Below are 21804 nucleotides of genomic sequence, written 5' to 3' on the forward strand. Positions count from 1 at the left end.
ACATCAGAAGAAGGATACCTGTACGTTCATTCAGGGCTCGCTCTGTGTCAGGAGTTTGATTTTCATACATGATTTCTAGTGGTCACAATTTTCTGCATTTTGTAGCTGCAGAGACTGAGACCCAAAGAGGGTAAGTCTTTCGCCCCAAGTCAACTCAGTTCCTAAGTGGTAAACAGAGATTTGTATTTGACAAAGTCCATATTCTCTGCTCTATGGTAGCTTGCTGTGTGGTCTTTCCACGTTAATACATATCTATTACTTGGCGATATCCTCATGTTCTGGCACTGAATCACCAGATAATTTATTGTGAAACATGATATAGGGCAGCTCACAAGATCAAAAGGAAACAACTGTATAAAGGTATTGGAACATTGAGTAGCCCAAGCTATGAATCAGGGGCTGTTCTACATTGCTTCTGGAACATACATCCAGTACATAAATAAACCCTGGATTGGTCCACATGCCTGGACCCTCATTAGCATTCATGAAGCTCTGTCCGTATAACTGGGAGGAACTGGTGATGCTTTCATCATCTTTCTTTTTGGATTGAGTTTATGGATCTGTTGGAAGTGCCCCGGGAGATTGTTGATGCTGTAGTTTTCTCCACTTACCCTCTGCTACAAGGCCAGGGGGGAGCAATGGGTGTTGTCTCTGTGGGTTGAGGAATTGAAAAGTGTGAGAGGAAAGAGCCCTAGCTTTGCAGTCAGATAAGAGTTTTGTTTTGTTTCTTCTTTCAGTTTCTTTTCCACCTTTAAAAAATCTAAACACTGATTTTAGAGCTTTGCATTCCTACCTTAAAATAAATATTATTTATTTTTAATAATAAATATATTAAGAATTATGAGACATAATATTTATTTGAACATATGTGAGTTTTCATCCCAGCTGTGTAATCTTGGGCGAGTTACTTAACTTCACCAAAGCCTCAGCTTCATCCTGTGTAAAATGAGAATACTAAATCACCTTAACAGACGTTACTATAAACATTAAATGTACATAAATTCCCTGGCACATAGAATGTGATAAAAGTTATCTATATTAATGTTATTATTGTTGTTCTCCCTGAAGGAGGAGGTCTAGTGCCCCTCAGATACTAAGAAATGGTGTGAGGCATCTGCCTTCATCCTGAAAAGTTATCTACAAAATATTTAATGAATTCTGCCTGAGCAGCCAGGTGTCTACACTGGCATGAAGATGGGCAGAGAAACTGTTTACTGTCGATATCCTAGGCTGAACAAATGTGTCTTTCATCAAAAGGCTTCAGGATTTGCTTCAAAACCAAACCTTTCTAGTTAAAGATTCTTCAGAAGCTTCTCCGTAGCCTTCAGAATGAAGCTCCAACTCGTGAGCATGGCAAACAGTACTGCTTTATAATCTAAGCCTAGCTTATCCAGCCTTGTTCCCAAATGTACCCTTTACTTGAGCCCCACTGAGAGACTCAGGGCTCCAAAGGTGCACAGCTCCTTCTCATCTTATACCTTTGTACATGCTGTTGCCAACAACTAAAATGTCCTTGCCGTTATGTATACACACGTGCATGTAGACATACACATATATATTATATACACATATCTACACATATGTATATATACACATGCACATTGATACATGCATGTATGTGCACTCATATATTTTATATACATGTATATATGTACACACACACACATACATACATGGGCTAGTTGTAACTCAACTTTGAAAACTCAGGTTGCATTTACCTCCTTCACAAGATTTTTCCTTAAACCTGCATCCTGGCTGGTCAAAAGGCCTTCCTTTGGGGATCCCTTTGAATCCACTGTTTATCTTCCTCTTTATTTTATTTTTATTGCTTATGTCTCCCACCAGACTATGCACTCTTGGGGGACAGGGCACTGTCTCTGTTGCCTCAGTTGCTGGCACATAATAGATACTCAATAACTATTTGAATAAAAGGAAGGAAGGAAAAAAGGAAGAAATGGTGCAAGGAATATTTTAGCTTAATTTTTTGTCTATTTGGGTCTGAATTTGCCTGATAATTTAGTAAGTTCCTGGAGATTGGGGGAAATGCCTGATTTATCTTTGAATCCCATGCATCTAGACCAGTTATTCTGAAACTTGGATGTACACTGGATTCACCCAGGAGCTCTACAAGATCCAGAAGCGCAGGCATCAGTACATTATTTTTACAGTCTCCCTGGATGATTCAGTGTGCGTCCAAGGGTGAAGAAACACTGGATTAATCAGAAGGTGCTCAACAAATGTTCAGTGATTGAATCATCCAATCAAAAGTCTCACCTGAGCAATGTGTGTAAATAGATACAGCAGGAGGACAGGAGAAGACCGGAGAGGAAGGGCCAGAGAGAAGAAGGGACACCATTAGCCTTTGATTGAGTCACCTAAATGTGTTTGACTCCCTTCAGGAATACAGAATTATTTTCAAAAGTAATTTAATGTAAACTCTGCTTTTTGTCTTTCATTACTAATTTTTTTTACAACTTTATTGGAGTATAATTGCTTTACAATGGTGTGTTAGTTTCTTTTTTTTTTTATTAGTTTTTGCTTTATAACAAAGTGAATCAGTCATACATATACATCTGTTCCCACATCCCTTCCCTCTTGCGTCTCCCTCCCTCCCACCCTCCCTATCCCACCCCTCCAGGCGGTCACAAAGCACCCGATCTGATCTCCCTGTGCTATGCGGCTGCTTCCCACTAGCTAGCTATCCTACGTTTGGTAGTGTATATATGTCCATGCCTCTCTCTCGCTTTGTCACAGCTTACCCTTCCCCCTCCCCATATCCTCAAGTCCATTCTCAAGTAGGTCTGTGTCTTTATTCCTGTTTTACCCCTAGGTTCTTCATGACATTTTTTCTTTCTTAAATTCCATATATATGTGTTAGCATACGGTATTTGTCTTTCTCTTCCTGACTTACTTCACTCTGTATGACAGACTCCAGTTCTATCCACCTCATTATAAATAGTTCAATTTCGTTTCTTTTTATGGCTGAGTAATATTCCATTGTATATATGTGCCACATCTTCTTTATCCATTCATCCGATGATGGACACTTAGGTTGCTTCCATGTCCTGGCTATTGTAAATAGAGCTGCAATGAACATTGTGGTACATGACTCTTTTTGAATTTCATAACTAATGTTGTTGGTCATTGTCAAGTCTAGGTTCAGCATAAGGAAGCTGAGTTTCCCTGAGATGTTGTGAGTGTATCTTGATAAGCATCACAGTAAATAGAAGGATGTCTGATGGATCCTCTTGCCAAGACTACGCAACTCAATTTTGCCTCTTCGCTGACTTTCCTTTGTGAGGCCCACACAGCTGTGCTCCCTCATAATAAGGCGGCCAATACTGGCCTGCATAGTTCAGGATTACAAGGTGTATAAATGTGATCATAAAGGAAACTGGTATTTAATTTACACGGCCCCGTAGATTGTCATAAAGCACAAACAAATCATAGACTCAAAAATGAAAAGTAACAAGGAGGGTGTGTCTGGGTGTCATTTTACAGACATGATACAAGAAAACTGAATTTGGAGATTATGTGACTACCTGAATCAAAGTAGGTTTTTTGAAAATTCAACTGAGGTGTGGCATTTTACGTGGAATTTTCTGAATTTGACATGCCAGTCTTTTTACCATTTCCTGATTATTATCATTTGCTGTGGGGTAGGTTGCAATATCATTTCTTTCTGTTTGTATTTCAAAATAGTATGTAATGGGGAGAGGTAACCTATCTTGTATATCTTCATTTATTTCCATGAAACTATTTTAAAAAAAGTGCTTTAACTTCCTTTTTCCAATTCAAAACCTACCACTAGAATATTGTTTCTTATAAAATGGATTTATATTTTGCAAAGATTTAGAAAAATTTCAAATTCAGTTATATAAAGTTCTCTGCTTTATAATATTTTATGGTTTATATTCCGAACAATGAACCTTGCTCCCTTCTCTTCCATCTTATCCCCTCTTCCAAGCAAATGGAAAATGGAAGTCAAATTCCGTATTTGAACTCTGATGACAGACTGGATTATGATACTGCTACCTGGGTGTATTTCCGTAAGAGAATTGTCTTTGGGAGAACATTGCAGCCTTAGTTTTCCCAAATGCCAAAGAAGCCTGTTACCTACCCCATTAGCTTATCCTTTATAACTTGGCTGGACTTACAATCAAATTCAATTTTGATGCTTCCAGGAAAAGCAGATAGATGGGAGGGGCAAAGGAAATATGCTAATAATACTTAATCATACTGGTAAATGTTTGGTGAGACCAGACTAGGTCCAGCCCATGTGTTAGCTGCCATGCATGAGATTATTGGATCCAAGCCTCACAGTAACCCTGTACAGTAAGGTCCTGGCCCTGATGTTTCACATGAAGGAGAAGAAGCGTGGAGCAGATCGGTGACTTTTCCATGTTTGTAGCTGGTGAGGGGTCTGACCTCAAAGTTGGTGCTGCTGTGCTGCTGTCCCAGTTTGTCACTGAAGAAGGTTAACAATGACCAGTCGATTTAGAGGAACTCAGAAGACCTGATTTTCCATCCTGTGTGGTAGCCTCAGCAATCACTTCTCCTCTTCCTTTCTCGTCTGTAAAATGAGGGCATCGGGTCAATGGGGTTAGAGTGTTCTTTAAATGTGAATTGCCTGCTACTGGATATACTATCTCCATCCAGTTGGAAATGGTGATTGTCTTAGGGATGCTGGGCGGGGCCAATTGAAAGCCAACAACTTGCCCTGAGCTGCAGAGATGCCCAAAGCAAATGCTTCCACACGGGAAGCAGGATGTCATATCCTAGGCTGCGTCTAGGAGAGCATCTCTTCATGTTGTACCAAACTTCACACTGCCAAGGAGTTCTCAAAGGTCCAAATTTGTTGAAAACATGGAGACTTCTTTTACCCATACTCATGATTCATTTTTCTTCTTATAAAAACCCATGACACAGAACTTAGAAACTTAGAAAACACAATTAAAACAGCAAAAATGTGAATTACCACTAATCACTAGTACCTTTTTTCTGTGCATTATAAATGCACATATGTATATTTTTGCAAAATGGGATTATACTATATACATGGTTAATGATCTCATTTTTTTCCCCAATTAATTTTTTCTTAGTAACTGAAATCGTTTTCTCAAAAACAATCTTATGCAGAGCCCTAATAGATAGATTAAAATGGAGAGGCTCTCTTTTGAGGGAAGGGGTGTGGAGGGAGGGGAGTGAGCATAGCTCAGCTCCAGCTTCTGTCTCCCTTATGTCCCCATGAGGGATCCTGAAGCACTCCAGGGCAAAGCCCAGAACTTAGATAATGAATATCTTTTCCAAGATAAAAATTGTATTCAGAGGTACTAGTAGCCACAGTTGTTGCAGCTCTCATCTGTTAAAAATCTAAGAATAATAGAAAAATCTGTGCTCTCTTCTCCCAGGCTAGAAAAGTAGCCTGGACTCTCCCTAAGACCCGACCACTGAAAGAGAACTGGGGACAAAAGATAGAACCCTGTGGCTTCCCTACTCTTTCCTAATTTTAGACATTGAAACATATTTGAAACACTCCCTACCTAGGAGAAGCAATTCCTCCAAAAATGAACAAGAAGAAGTTGTTGGTTGCTGTTGTTGTTTGAAGGAAGCAGAGGGGTCTTTATTCCTTCCAAGCAGGCATGGATCCGTAGCCAGCAAAAGCAGATGGCCCCTTCTGCTCTGCCCTTTAGTTTTACGACTGTGAGACTGGGAGTTTTTTCAGCAGTTGCAATAGTTGGCTTCATCCATCACGCCAGGCAACGCCTCAGCTTGTCTTTTTATGTTTAGGTTCTATAGATATGGACTAAGCGAAGCTTCGAGTTTTCACGTCAGAAGCTTTTGATGAGCTATGTGAGGAGAGACAGTTAAAGAGATTCGTCCCCTCTCTCCATTCCTTAGTTCTGCTGGTAACAAGTGCACTTCAAGCTGGAATTGATGGTGCTGGGTGAAAAGTCTGCCCTGAAATTTATCCTCTACAATGTCCTCTGGTGGAATGAAACCTGACCTTCCTGGTGACATTTGATGCCATGAAAAGTAGCAGAAGCATCTTTATCTTGAAATGTTCCCTGAGATCCAGGCCCTGGATTTCTGGATTCTGTTTTAACTTTGGTGGATTTTATGGTATGGCCTCGGGCAAGTCATTTAAGCTCTCTTTTCCTCTCGGATCATAATGCCACCTCACTGAGCCCCGAAAGCTTAGCCTAAAGCACTTCTTTAAGATATCTGCATGGATTGGTGGCTCTTAACCCTACTTGCACATAAGGACCACTTGGGGTACTTTTTTAAACTACCAGGACCAAGCTCCAGTGATTCTAAAGTATAGCCAGAATTTAGAAACACTAGCCCTGACAAACCCATTCAGAATTACTCTCAACTTCCTGTGTTTGTTGTCTGTCTTTCTTTTCATAACTCTTAACCCAACAGGTGTCTTTTTTTTTTTTTTCTGCCCATGACTTACCTATTGGCAATGAACTGTAAGCTTCTTCAGGAAGGAGACAGATGAATAATCTATCTTTGTATTCCCATTGTATCTTGACCAGAGGGAACCTGATTTCAAAAACTAGCTCTAAGACTTAGCCGTGCAGTCTCGAGCAAGACACTTAGCTCTTGCGCATGTTTCTGTTCTTGCTTCATATGGATGGGAATACAAATACCTATGCTTCACCATGGTCTTGAGGCTTAATGAAAGTATTTACATTATGCTAGTAGCACATAGTAAGTAATCAGCTCAGATCAGCTATGTCACAAATGTTTGCTGAATTTAATGCCTTTTGTATAGTGATTTGTCCTTTGTTGTATCATTCATTCACTCAACCAAAACTTCTTAGCACTTCCTACTATAGTTCTAGTTATTTGGGAGAGTATCCTCATGGAATTTACATTCTAGAAGATCATACCTGTGACCTTTAAAAATTTTTACAAATAACTGTGTTTTCTTATGCCTGAATCATATGAGACCCTGAGGGTTAAGAGAAATTAAGTGATTTATTTGAGGCCTCACAGTAATCTGGTGATGGAACCATGCCTGCAGTCCAGGTTTTTAGACTCGTACCCAGGGCTCATTCCAGAGAACTTGATTGCCTACTCAGTGACTGACAATGGGACTATAGTCATAGAAGCAACCTCATACAGGGGATATGATGGTAGACTGCCCAGGTGTAACTAACGTGACTTTGGAAAAGTTACTTTACCTCTCTGAGTTTAAGTTTCCTCATCTAGAAAATGAAGATAATAATATTTACTTCAATGAGTTTTTGTGAGGATTAAGTATATATAAAGTGCTACCCACTATGTTGCATATAGCACACAATAGATGTTAGCTATTTTGATGCTAATCATTATGTCTGTGGTTAAAAGTGAGTAGGCGCTATTAAAAAGCTGCCCAGGACTTTAAGGAGGTTCCATGCCCTGCCCCTCTTATAATGGTGAGGTTCTGTTAACAAGCAAATATCCTGGTTATCATCTTTGAAATGTACATGCTTGTCTACAGCAGTATGTCTAGGAAACACAACGATTCTGACATCTGTGCATATGAAAGAATAAATCCTCCCCAGCAAATTGGAATTGTTCCATGGACAGCAGTTGATAAAGTCCACAATTTGCGTGAGGATATGGAGGATTTATACATCCATTTCTAAAAAGACTGACTGGATAATAGGAATATCCTATGGCATCTCTTGCCTGGGCTTGGACAAGAGGATCTCTTGTGTGTGTTTGTTTTCCTAATGTAAGAATAATCTAATCGATGTCTCCACAGAACATGTGGACTCTTAACTCGGGAGAGAAATGTCCAGGTCCAGCACACCCCATCAGCCAGTGTAATAGCTTCAGCATCATTGAAAAGGCCATGCTTTGAAAGGTTTCTTAAACCATGACTCTGCAGTTATAGAACCAATTTCCTGTAGGGAGACTTTGTTTATGACCATCTGGGGTTGTGGGGTTTCTAATTAATTTAGCTTCTAGCCCTCAGTATAGCCATTCTCCTTCCACCTTGTTTTTCCTGTATTTACTTTTCCAGGAAAAAATGAGGAGGAGACAACAGCGCAAACATTTTCAACATCTCCCTCCTTGGTGTACCAGTTTGGCTGATAAGCGTATCCAAGGCGGGAGAAGGGTGGCTAGCAGACGATTGTGATTAAAGTGGACTAGGCTTTTAACTCAGATGGGGGTAAATGTTGTCTTTTATGTTGAAAATGATCCTGATTTGTAAAAATGTCAGAACCTAGAGAAGCAAGTTTGGTGACTTGCTGTGGGCTAGAGGAGAGAGAGAATGACTTTCAAAGATGAGTGTGAGTTGGGCCTTTCAACAGGACCTACTGGGTGCCAGGCCTCCACCTGGGCCAGGATGGTGTGAAGATGCTTATGGTCTTCTGTAATGGAATGTTTCAATGCCATGTGATAGGTGCCTTAACAGAGCTAAGCACTAACACAGGATGTTATAGGAGCAAAGAGGATGACCCACCAACCTGGTGGTGGTAGACAGAAGAAAGGGATAAAATTTCAGCAGAGGAGACGCTGTTGTTTATTGACAACAGGTCGTGCATTGGGTGGGGATAGCTCCTGAATCAGGTGGAGAGTTGAAACAGCATCTCCTCCAACTTCTCTAGTCTTCATCTTGCATTCTTCTCAAGATGACTATTTTTTGGTCCTCTATCAAAGAGGAGATGGCTGTCAAAAAAGAATAGGGTACTCATTAATATTGAGTATAAAGCCCAGAGAGCTAATACGAGCTCCAGGAAGCCTTGACTTACTCATTATTCTGGCCAAGAACCAAGAGTATCTAGTGAATTGTAGGCCCTTGGTAAATAGTCTGTGTATATGGGTGGACGCTGTACTTACCAAAGTGTTTTCACATCATCCATTCATTCAGTCTTCACGATGTAACATATGACACGGGGAACTTACACTAGTGTCATTTCTTCCCCTGGGAAACCAAGGTTTCAGAAGGTGAAAAGCCTGCATACTTCAACTGAAGTACAGTTGATTTACAATGTTGTGTTAGTATCTGGTGTACAGCACAGTGATTGAGTTATACATATTAATACATATTCTTTTCCATTATGATTTATTACAGGATATTGAATAGTTCCCTGTGCTATACAATAGGACCTTGCTGTTTATCCAGCCTATATGTACTAGTTCACGTCTGCTAATCCCAAACTCCCAATCCATCCCTCCCCCGCCCCTCCCTTCCCCTTGGCAACCACAAGTCAGTTGTCTATGTCTGTGAGTGTCTTTCTGTTTTCTAGGTAAGTTATGTTATAACTTATAACTTATAAGATGTGTTATATTTTAGATTCCACGTATAAGTGATATCATATGGTATTTGTCTTTCTCTTTCTGCCTTACTTCATTTAGTATGATAATCTCTAGGTCCATCCATGTAGCTGCAGGTGGCATTATTTCATTCTTATGGCTGAGTAGTATTCCATTGTATATATGTACCATACCTTCTTTATCCATTCATCTGTTGATGGACATTTATGTTGTTTCCATGTCTTGGCTATTGTAAATAGAAGCCTGCACACTTTAAAATCATTAGCATCAGGCCCCTAATGCTTGATGTGCCATCATTGTCATGAATCCTCGAACTTTTTTTCTTGTATAATCAGCCCTACACTGTGCACATTTACATGGCCATCAAATTCGGTTGCCTACAGGAACTGTACATATAAGGTAAAAGATTAAAGTAAACTAAATGGAATACAGTTGGGAGTGGTGGGGACTGTGATAAAAGGGAGCAGGTACACATATATACGTAGCAACTAAAGCAAACCAAAACCAAGATAAAAAACATAGGGGGGCCAAAGCAAACACTCCCATTTAATTGTAGGATTGGGTTCATAGTTAGCCAATTTGCAACCTCAGCAGAGAAACCGAAATATAAAATATGTCCTAAGCAGAATTATAAGTAGGAGAGGTAATTTTAAAAATCTGTTGATATGTATATACATGTTATTAAAAGCATGCTAAAATAAAGATCTAATTTGGCTTCCCAACTGTAAACATATCATTAAATTAAATGGAATATTAAAAGGATACTGAGGGCTTCCCTGGTGGCACAGTGGTTGGGAGTCAGCCTGCCAATGCAGGGGACACGGGTTCGTGCCCCAGTCCGGGAAGATCCCACATGCCGCGGAGCGGCTGGGCCCGTGAGCCATGGCTGCTGAGCCTGCACGTCCGGAGCCTGTGCTCTGCAACCGGAGAGGCCACAACAGTGAGAGGCCCGCGTACCAGAAAAAAAAAAAAAAAAAAAAAAGGGATACTGATACGTGAGATAAATTTAGATCTAATCCTTGTGTTATATAAGGCTCCTCTGCATCCATTTGCTCTTCGGTGCAGATTCTGGTAATTTATGTTAAAAAACAATCCTACCTTTCATGGCAAAGGTAGGATTATCTCAATGACCAACTGGTCGTTTGCTCAGTTCCTTGGTGATAATCCTATCCTTCTGCCCAGTTGCTTTACAATACTCTCCTTGACATGATGGTAACTGTTTGATGAAGACCACCCAACCCTGGTTAGGCCACTACACATTTGATGCCCTGACACAGTGATAGCATAGAAAGGGCACTGTAATTGCCATCTGGAGACCAGATTTGAGCCCCTGCTCCATGGCTTACCAAAGTGTGACCTCACCCTGACCCCTGCCATATGTCAGTGGCTCTCTATAGGGCATGGGGCATTCAACTCCCTTAGGACTCATTTGAAAATGTGGTTGGATGTAGGGTTAGTTGTGACAATGACTAGTCAGAGCTCTTGGCATTCAATGGGTGGGAGCCCAGGATGGCTACACATCCTGCAGTGCATAAGACGGTGCCGGACAGTGAAGCAGTGTCCTGGCCAAAACTCAGAAGTTCCCTCTTTGAGAAACAGTGCTCTGGCAATTTGTTTACCCTCTGTGAAGCTCATTTTCCTCATTTGTGAAATGTCCTACTGAGCTTATAGGATTATTATGAAGATCAAATGAGATAATATATGTGAAAGTGCTTTGTAAGCCCTAAGGCACTGTATGCATGAGAGGTATTGTAATGATTATGCTAAGGTAGGCAAAGAGCTTTACGACAAATTGTGAACCGTACAGATCTGTGATCTCCATCTTTTTTTTTCCCCCCACATGGCTTAATCTGAACCATCTGGGCCAAAATGGTTGTTTTGATCCTTTAAGGTCTTCTGGCTCTCTCTACTCTTAAAGAAAACAAACAAACAAACCCTCAGTTACCAGATGTATTTATTTTTGAAAGAATCAACTGTGATGGTCCTTTACCAGTATCTAACTTAATATCAAAGCTACTCAAAAGAATAGTTTCCAGATTATGAAAAATATACAATTAGAAACGTCTATATAACACACACACAGTGTAACTGCTAGATGTATGAATTTAGAGTCGAAAGGCATCCAGTTTGAGCCGTGACCTGCCACCACATCTTTCCTGTCTATGAGGTCATGGCGAATTCACTTTTCCAATCTTCAGTTATCCGTAAAGTAGGGATTAACGTGCTTACCTTGCGCGTGTTGTGAGGGTTAAATGATATGTCTTTGGCATATGAGTGTTTCTAGTAAACACATACTTGCATCTTGTCCAGACCCCAACATGTGCTTGAAGAGTGGCTATCCTGCCTCAGTTTTCACACCTCATCACCAATGAAAGCATTCATCTTATTTTCAGACTTCCTGGAAAGATATGCTTAGGGACTATAATGTATTTCCACTTACAGGGTGGAGAGATTCCATCGTAGAACTGGGGGAAAACCAAGCAGTAGCCCTCACCTTGCCCTGCAGTATATTGCCTTATATACTGTCTGCCACCACATCATCTACTGGAAGGCCAGGATGTTATATCAAGCCTCCCATTGAAACCATTAACAGGTAGTCAGTTGATGTGACAGTCTTGGCGCCCAACAACAGCTCAGGTGTATTTTTAAATATTCTGTCTGGCAGCTCAGGGAAAAAAAAAAAAAAAGAAGAACTGAATAGGCAGCAACCAACAGATTTCTTTCCAACAACGATTCCCTCCCCACAACCTGTCCACCCCTTTCGAGGAAGGACTAAGTTGAACGATGCTGTACCAAAATAGCAGAGTGGCCTTGTTACCTAGCAACAGTGCCTAAGGATGGGTGCTAGACACGCCCACTAATTACCAGATCAAGGAGACCCTCCCTCAGCGTGTGGCTTTAACAGTGAGGAAAAGCATCGGGTTTTAGTGACTCCTGTGAAAGAATAAGATGATATGAGAGCCTCCCTTTCAGCTGCCAGGAAGAGATTGGGATTCTAAGGGATTGGGATTCTAAGGCCCGGGAAGGGATGACATTTAAGGATTTGAAATAGCAGAGCCCTAGGTTACTTTCCTCAGACCACTTCCTGCCCTTGTTGCATGACACCAGTTTTTTTTCCCAGCTTTATTGAGGTCTGATTGGCAAATAAGAATCGTGTATATTTAGGTTGTATGACGTGGTTTTTTTTAAGGTGTACTATGTGATGATATATGTCATGACATGATTCCCACAGTCAACTTAATTAACACACCCATTGCCTCACATTTACCTTTTGTGTGTGTGTGTGTGTTGAAAACACTTAAGATCTACTCTTTTAGCAAATTTCAAGTATAAGACACATTATTATTAATTATAGTCAGCATTTGATCTCCAGAATTTATCCATCTTATAACAAAGTTTTTACCCTTTGACCAACATCTCCCCATCTTCCCCATGCCCCCAATGACACCATTTTTAAAAAACCTTTCCTTTTGAGATCATTGTAGATTCACATACAGTTGTAAGAAATCATACAGCGAGATCCTGTGTGCCCTTCACCCAGATCCTCCCAGGGGTAACATTTCACACAGCGATGGTACAACGTCATAACCACACAATTAGTACAAACCCTCAACCTTATCCAAATCTCACCAGTTTTACATGCACGATGGCACCAATTTTAAGGAAAATATAAACCTAGCACAACAAAACCCCCTTTTAAAAATCTTTCTTGATAACTCTGATCAGTTGAACACAGTGGTCTTGGAAATGTCTCAGTAACTCCCCAAGAATCCGTCTGACTCACTTCCTCTGTCTCTTCTATCACCCAACTCAGAATTCTTGCGCTGGAGTAAAGAGCTCTGTCAAGGTCACATTAGGATTTAGGATCAGGCACGGCAGCCCATATTTCAGTTACTTAACCCTCTATCCTGTGTATAGTTGGGAGGCTAAAGTTTGAATTCTTTGAGATCAGAATCACGACGATCTGGTTGTCACCCTGGGCTACTCTCCTGATGCTTTAAATGCTGCTCAAACTTCCCAGCTCACGTGTATGATGCTGTCTGTTGGACTGAGGGCTGAGGGTAAAAGAAGGTTGTGACTACAGGTGTATATAAAGGGAGACCCTCCATGCCTGGAAAGCTGCTTCCTCTCTGGGCAAGGCCAGGCAGAGCTGTTTGCAAAGTCTGAAGTTGTTTTCTATAGCCAACAGGAATTATACTGAAGGCTGCATGGAAAAGGTTTGAATGTTAGAAGCCTGAATTATTGGAGTGTAAATCTTTGCCCCATTGTTGCCCAGCTGTGCGATAAATTAACCTTACCTCTCTGATCCTCACTATCCTCGTCTAGAGGAAACTGGAGATGCACATAACAACGCATACTTCATAAGGCAGTTATGACTTTAAGTGATGGAAAGCAGTGGCTCCCAAGCTTGAGCATGCACTGGAATCACCTGGAGGACTTGTCCCAACAGATTGCTGGATCCCACCGCAGTTTCAGATTCTCTAGGCCTTGGGTGAGACCTGATAATGTATTATATTTCCAACAAGTTCCCAGGTGCTGCTGCTGCTGGTTTGGGGATCACACCTTGTAAAGCCCTGTGAGCCCTGTGTGATCACACTTTGCAAACCCCTAATGTAAGGCTCATAAAGTGCCTAATGACACACCTGACCCTTGGTATTCACCCAATGGTAGCAATTTCCCCTCTAAGCTAATAAGGAATGAGGTGCCCTCTCTAAAAAAAAAAAAAAAACAAACCCAAACCTGAGTTCTCTGACTTTCCTGAAACTAACTCCCTGGTCAACATCTAAACAGCAAAATGTAAAACCAAAGCCTGTGAAATTATTAAGTGTATTGGACAAGGGTACCCAGCCAATTTTGATATTTCCCAGTTTCAAAGTATTTTCCCCCTAAAAGCAAATTTAGGGTAAGAGGTCTCATGCTGGATGTTCGTGCACGTGTATGTGTTTGCAAGCACATAGGTACGCACACTTTGCTTTCTATGTGGGAGCTTCACCCCCGACACATAATATTTTCACCAGGCAGGCCGAGCTTACGTGCTCTTTTTTTTTTTTTTGGCATGTGTACGTGGGAGAGGATGTGGGAGAGGGAGAGGATGTGGGAGAGGGAAGACGGAGAAAACCAGGGTTCTTAGAAGAACTTCAGAGAACCTCTCATTAGAGAAGAGAATTAAAATATTTCAGTCCCTGGGCTATTCTCTTTAAGTACACCAAATTACATCAGTTCTTGATAGAATAAACTGCAGGCTATAGAATTATCTTCTTTTTTTTTTTTAAAGTGCTGATATCCTTCGCTTGTGCTGTGAGCAATATAAAGAAAATCACTCTAAATGTTATTTTCTTTACCACCACGGATGTTTTTTTGTAAGAAAGGAAACCCCAGGTGTGAGCCTGAGGGATTATTTTAATAATCTTCAGTGCCCTGGATCTCCTGCCACTGCATGCAACCCTTCGTTTTTTTTTATTAGCTCACCCTCCAGACTCCATACATGCTCTGACTTGCGGCATTGGAGAGAACACTCTCACAGCCTCTGCGAGAACTCAGATTTATTGCCCTAGTCTCAAACTTGACTTCCAGATTCTAGGCTCATAAACCCATGGCTGCCACATGTGGTATAATTGACTCTGTTTTAGCAGATATTAACTGTTGAATATTTATGCTTTAAACAAGTATCAGTAACTTTAGCTTTCTGTCAAATATCTGGCTGTGTTTTGAAATATATGTAGCTTTGAAAGATACCTCTGGTCTTTTAAGGTTCTAGCAACAGGTACTGAAACACCAGCTGCAAAATGTTTCAGAATCGTGAGGTTTGAATGGTCATGTCGATCTCAGCCTTGGATATCAGCTTGGATTTGGAGTCCTCCTAATCTGAGATTTTTTCAGGTCATTTCCCCCTTGCGCATTATGTAATGCCTGCATGGCAGAAAAACACGGGTAGTTCTCCCTTAGGCTGTTGTGTGACTTACAAACCTGCAACCCCTTAAGGTCCCGCAAGGATGGAATTGACAAGACTCCAGATCCCAATCAGTTCATCCCTAGAAAAGGAAACCAGCAGGAATTGAAATAGTAATTGCTTTCTTTTAGTCAGAGAAATCATGGATGAAACGGTTAAACAGATTAAGGCTTACTTACCTCCTACAGAGCACCAGAATAAATGTAGTCTGGCTTTCTGATAGGACTGTAACTGCCAAAGGATTAAGCCCTTAGCCGGTGGAGAGAGAGGGTGGCCTTAAAATGTATTCAAATTTGTAAACTACAGCTGTGTATTTTAATCCTGGAGCTACTCATTGATCTCATCCTTCTTTGCAGTCTGTTCTATTAGCTACGGGCTCTCTACCCCCGACCACGTTTTTTACATTAAAAAAAAAAAAAGCATATTTTAAAAACCTCACTTGAAAATAGTACTTCATTGAATCACCCAAAGGGGAAATATAATTAAAGGTAACCATTTGCATTACCCTCCCTGAGGACAAACTTCACAAGGGTGATCAACTTGGAATACAAGAGTCTGGTAATTTCAGTATTGTGTATCTGAATTTTTTTTTCCCAACGCATTCTGGATTTCGTCCTTACAAGGTAGCTGTTTTTCCATTTAGCAGTTCAGTTGAGGGCCGAGTGTAGGTTTTTCATTTTAGCAACACAGATATGCCTGTTGGTTTAAGTCGCATCAGCTGAGTTAGTACAGCTGCAAAAGGCACATTCTGTTTTCTCATTAGCTGTCATCCAATTGTCTGCACTTGTTAATTTTTTGAAAAGGTAATAGATATCCCTAGAGAAAGCAACAAAAAGTGGCAGAGTAAATGACAGGCCATTTCTCATGTGGTAACAGAAATTAAGCATTTATATGTTTCTGACTATCTTCCGTCAAGGGTCTGGGTTCCTTATCTCAACCTTGACATCTGGGTTTTACTCTGCAAACCCAATTTCTTCCCACCATTTTCTGGCCTGAAAACAAAAGTCCCATCAGCAAGACTGTGTTCCCTAATGTTTCTATATCTGTTGAACAAACTAATGCATCAACTACTGTATTGAACTAGAGAAATCCCTCCATCTTTCCAGCCTCCCATCCATCCACCCAGTCAGCCATCCATCCATCCATATATCCATCCATTTGTTGATCCGTTTATTCAACAAGGGCCTTCTCAGTCTTATGCTTGGTGCTCAAGACACTGGCTGTGAATAATAAGCATTCATTTCCTGCCCTCTAGGAGCTTACAATCCAACATGGAAGACAAATTTTGAATAAGTAGTTAGACATTCGAGGAAAGCTGCAAAAGAGACTGGCAGAGGGACATGTGGTGGGCAGAGTTACAAGAGTGACCCCCAGGGACCCTCACCCTTGTGTGATTTCCTCTGCTTTGCATGTGGGTGGAAACTGTGAATAAAATATCATTATTTCGATTATGTCAAATTATATGGCAAAAGGGAAGTTATTCCAGTGGGCCTAATCTAATTATATGAGCCCTTTAAAAGCAAAGCGTTTTCTCTAGCTGGTGGGCAGAAGGGGGAATCAGAGAGACTGCAAACATGGGAAGGATTAGATGCACAGTTACTGGCTTGAAGAGGTGGGTAGCCACATGATGAAGAATACTGGTGGCCTCTAGTAGCTGAGAGCAGCCCCTGGCTGACAGCCAGCAGGGAAACAGAGACATCATTCCTACAACGGCAAGGAACTGGATTCTGCCAACAGCTTGAATGAGCTTGGAAATGAATTCTTCCCCATAACTTCCAGATAAAAGTCCAGCCTTGCAGACACCTCGAATTCAGCCTTGGGAGTGCGAGGGGTTGAATCCTTCCTACCATAAAAAGATACGTTGAGATCCTAACCTCCAGTCCCTTGCTAGTTGGTGTGTAAAATGTAGCAACGTTGCTCCACAGCCTCTCTTAACACCAGTCACTTGTCTTTTTAATTTTAGCTGTTCAAATAGGTGTGTTTGACTCACCTACTTGAAATATTTGACGTACTTATTGTAGTTTAATTTGCATTTGCCTGATGGCTAAGGATGTTGAACATTTCTTCATAAACTTATTAGCCACTCTTGCATCTTCATTTGTGAGGTGTCTGTTCAAGTCTTTTGCCTATTTTTTTCCTTTTTTAAAAAATTTATTTTATTGAAATATAGTTGATTTACAGTGCTGTGTTAATTTCTGCTGTATAGCAAACTGATTCAGTTACACATATATATACATTCTTTTTCATATTCTTTTCTATTATGGTTTATTACAAGATACTGAATATAGTTCCTGTGCTATGCCATACGACCTTGTTGTTTATCCATCCTATATATAATAGTTTGCCTCTGCTCATCCCAAACTCCCAATCCTTCCCTCCCCTCCACCCACCAGCCCCACCACCCCTGGCAGCCACAAGTCTGATCTCTGTGTCTGTGAGTCTGTTTCTGTTTCATAGATAAGTTCATTTGTGTCATATTTTAATTCCCATACATAAGTTATATCATATGATAGTTGTCTTTCTCTTTCTGACTTACTTCACGTAGTATGATAATCTCTAGGTCCATCCATGTTGCTGCAAATGGCATTATTTCCTTCTTTTTTATGACTGAGTAGTATTCCATTGTGCATATGCACCACATCTTCTTTATCCATTCATCTGTTGATGGACATTTAGGTTGTTTCCATGTCCTGGCTATTGTAAATAGTGCTGCTATGAACAAAGGGGTGCACGTATCTTTTCGAATTATAGTTTTCTCTGATATATGCCCAGGAGTGGGATTGCTGGATCATATGGCAACTCCATTTTTAGTGTTTTGAGGAACCTCCATACTGTTTTCCATAGTGGCTGCACCAATTTACATTCCCACCAACAGTGTAGGAGGTCTTTTGCCTATTTTAAAAGTTGGGTTGTTTGACTTTTTATCACTGAGTGTAGCAGTGCTTCCTTGGCTTAACCTTTCTTAAGATTTTGATACAGTATATGGAGTGGGGGTCCCCATATGACTCTGAAATCCAGACAAGTTTGAGGAAGATATGAGTTTGCTAAGACTTCAACTGTTTGCAGCACCCATAATTTGAGACTTTCCCATCCAGAGGCTTGCTTGGTGATTATTTTAAATTGTTAAGAAAAACATTTGAAAAATGATTCTCAGTATGTTGTTTTCTTCTTGGTCTGGAGTTGGCATTGAATTTTAAGGTCAGACTTCAGCTAGAAAATTCTTAGCTTGGTTGGACACAGTCACTTAAACCAAATGTGGGTTGTATACAAGGTATTACTATCATTATCAAAGGGCCCATTGGTAGCAGCATTCTAAGGCACATCCTATTTTACCTCTGACAGAATATCAGAGGAAATGTGGTAATGTTGACATTTGAATGTGGAAGCCTAATGCAATTTGCATTCTTTTCTACGTAAAACTGGTTTGGAAACCCCTTGAGCTTTGTGTTAACACTCATAGTGTACCAATCTGTCTAGCAGAGAACCTTCTTGACCCAAAATGTTAGGCTTGTACTCAGTAATTCCTTGAACCTTCATACTGATTCCCAGAGTATATTGAGCAAGCTACCTAATTAAGGACCCCTATTTACCCTCAGAGGAAAATATTAAACAATGGATTCCACCTAATTATTTAATAAGCCCTAGACATTTTTTCTTTAAAGGAAGCTCCAGATTTGGAGTTGTTTTGACCTTGGTTCATGATTCTAGGAGGCTAAAGGGCTAAAGAATCATAGTATCCAAGGAATCAAAAACTTTCTACAAGCTTAGGCATCTGGAAATGTGCCAGCAGATTATTTTTCTTTTTCAGGGAGCCCTACTGCCTTAATAAGTTAATACAGAGATAGCTAGCAGGTAGATTGCATCTCATATGAAAATTCTGATTGATGTGGTTTCCTGGAGGGTCACACAGAGGTCCTTCCCTATTCCTTAGGAAAGTGGGATGCAGTTGATTTGTGATGCCCACCATCCGTGAGCAAGAAAGTACCTTTTTCAATACTGTGTACTTGACCTTTCAAGATATGAGGTTCTGAAGTTAGCCAGAGAACAAAGGCAAACAAATTATGCAGTGTCTATCAAATATTCTGTTATCCCAATGTTTAGAAAGGCTCCTCAGTCAACTTTTGACTCTCCATCTAAGGGAGAGGAGATATTTTAAATCTTAGGGAAGAAAGATGTTCAAATCCTCAGAGACTCCAGATGATCTTTGATCCAGGGGCCTCATCTGTCTCTGTTTTTATTTCCTGGCCTTGGACATTTTCATGTTATTCCCACTAGGTCAACGTTGAGAAAGGCCAAGAAAAGTTCAACCCAGGTCCTTTACTTCATTTGCAACTCTGGTTGGAATATTTTGATAAGGAGAAGATGGAGGAAACCTGGGCTTTGACAAAGCTTCTGGGTCATTCAAAGATTTTCTTGTCCTTGCAGACTGTGGAGATTTGAAAGATGGGGGGGATTAGCACAAGATACTGAAATGTGAAAGGAATGATGACTGTGTGTCAGCTCTGTTTGAATTACTCCAGGAGAAATGGCATTTTTAAGTCTCCTGTGAAAAAACTTGGGCCTTTCTTTTTTTTGAATTATTTTTTTTATTGAAGTATAGTTCATTTACAATGTTGTGTTAGTTTCAGGTATACAGCAAAGTGATTCAGTTATATAAGTATATACATATTTTATATATGTGTGTGTATATATATATATACACACACTTATATATACTTTTTCAGATTCTTTTCCCATATTGGTTATTATAAAATATTAAGTATAGTTCCCTATGCTATACAGTAGGTCCTTGTTGATTATTCTATATACAGTAGTGTGTATATGTTATTCCCAAATTCCTAATTTATCCTCCCCACCACCACCTTCCCCTTTGGTAACCATAAGTTTCTTTTCTATATTTACGAGTCTGTTTCTGTTTTATAAATAAGTTCATTTTTATCATTTTTTTAGACTCCACATATAAGTGATATCATATGATATTTGCCTTTCTCTGTCTGACTTACTTCACTTAGTCTGATAATCTCTAGGTCCATCCATGTTGCTGCAAATGGCCTTATTTCATTCTTTTTTATGGATGAGTAATATTCCATTGACTATATATACCACATCTTCTTTATCCATTCATCTGTTGATGGACATTTAGGTTGCTTCCATGTCTTGGATATTGTAAATAGTGCTGCAGTGAACATTGGGGTGCATGTATCTTTTTGAATTATGTTTTCTCTGGATATATGTGCAGGAGTGGGATTGCTGGATCATGTGGTAACACTATTTTTAGTTAACGTGAGGCTTTCTGAATGCAGAGTTTCATACTATTCTGCATTAAGTCAGGTTTCTGCAAAGATAGTAGGGTCATCTTACCCAGCAGTGCCAGGAAGTTTTCCTTTAGCCATGCATGCCTGATTTTTATTTATTTTTTATTTTTTATTTTTATTTTTTTGCGTTACATGGGCCTCTCCCTGTTGTGGCCTCTCCCGTTGCGGAGCACAGGCTCCGGACGCACAGGCTCAACAGCCATGGCCCACGGGCCCAGCCGCTCTGCGGCATGTGGGATCCTCCCAGACCGGGGCACGAACCCGTGTCCCCTGCATCGGCAGGTGGACTCTCAGCCACTGCGCCACCAGGGAAGCCCCTGATTTTTATTTTATTTTATTTCTTTAACTTGCCATTAAGGGGAGATTTCTTCCTTTTTTCTTACACTGGAGTATTGCATTTGCTGTAAGTGACTGTCCTAGGCTGTGAATAGAGGTTTTTTTTTTTTTTTTTTTTTAAGTTCTGGACTCTAATTTGAAATGAGATCATTTTAATCCAAGTTACTTTTGTGGGAGGGACTAATAAAGTACCCACCTTTGTAAACAAATTCATTTGATGTTGGGTAGGAGTGGGTAGCAAGGGACAACCTCTAAGTCCAGAATGTATTCAGTTCCTTGGTGACTGTATCTAAAGCCTGCAGCTAGATTACCATTTCCCTAAAGAGACAGGAAGAGTTGAAATGGGAAAGGGTTTTTTGCCATCACACACATATATATATAGGTCTTGGTGTACGAAACACATTTTTTCATCCTTTTGGCCTTATCTATTGTCTTATAAGTATTCATAGTAAGGCAGGGTCAGAGTGTTTATCAAACAGTTGTTATTTTAAAGCTTTATAAAAATATATCCATCTCCTGTGATCATCTCTGTGAGACCAGGATGGGTGGAGAAAAATTGATGTCTCTTTCAGCTCAAATTGGAAAATGAAATGAGAAATTGACAAAAAAATATTTTAACTCTTCAAGATACCCACATCATCATGAAAAGATTAATTTGAAGGTATCAAAGACAGTCCATAGCTGTTTTAATTCAAGCAGAAAAGTTTACTTATTGCTAATCTCTCCTTTTTTCAGTGAATTTGCACACCTGAAGAAGACAGAAAGCCCTAGAGACAGAAAGATAGAGACTAACAGAAAGAGAGAGAGAGAAAAAAAAGGCATATGCACAGAAAGGAAAAAATGCCTTATACTTAAAAGCCATATCAGTTGTTTTATCTCAACTTACTTAGAAATCCAAAAAGGCAGAAGCAATAAGCAGCATAA

The 21804-nt window shown here is 40.2% G+C and overlaps 1 protein-coding gene across 11 annotated transcripts in view; it reads left to right on the plus strand.

The window, feature by feature from the left end:
• Positions 1–21804, plus strand: part of CADPS (calcium dependent secretion activator) — a 478170-nt gene that overhangs the window by 34284 nt on the left and 422082 nt on the right. The window lies entirely within an intron of this gene.

This window comes from Mesoplodon bidens (assembly GCF_964165515.1).
Source record: "Mesoplodon bidens genome assembly, chromosome: 10".
NCBI lineage: Eukaryota > Metazoa > Chordata > Mammalia > Artiodactyla > Ziphiidae > Mesoplodon > Mesoplodon bidens.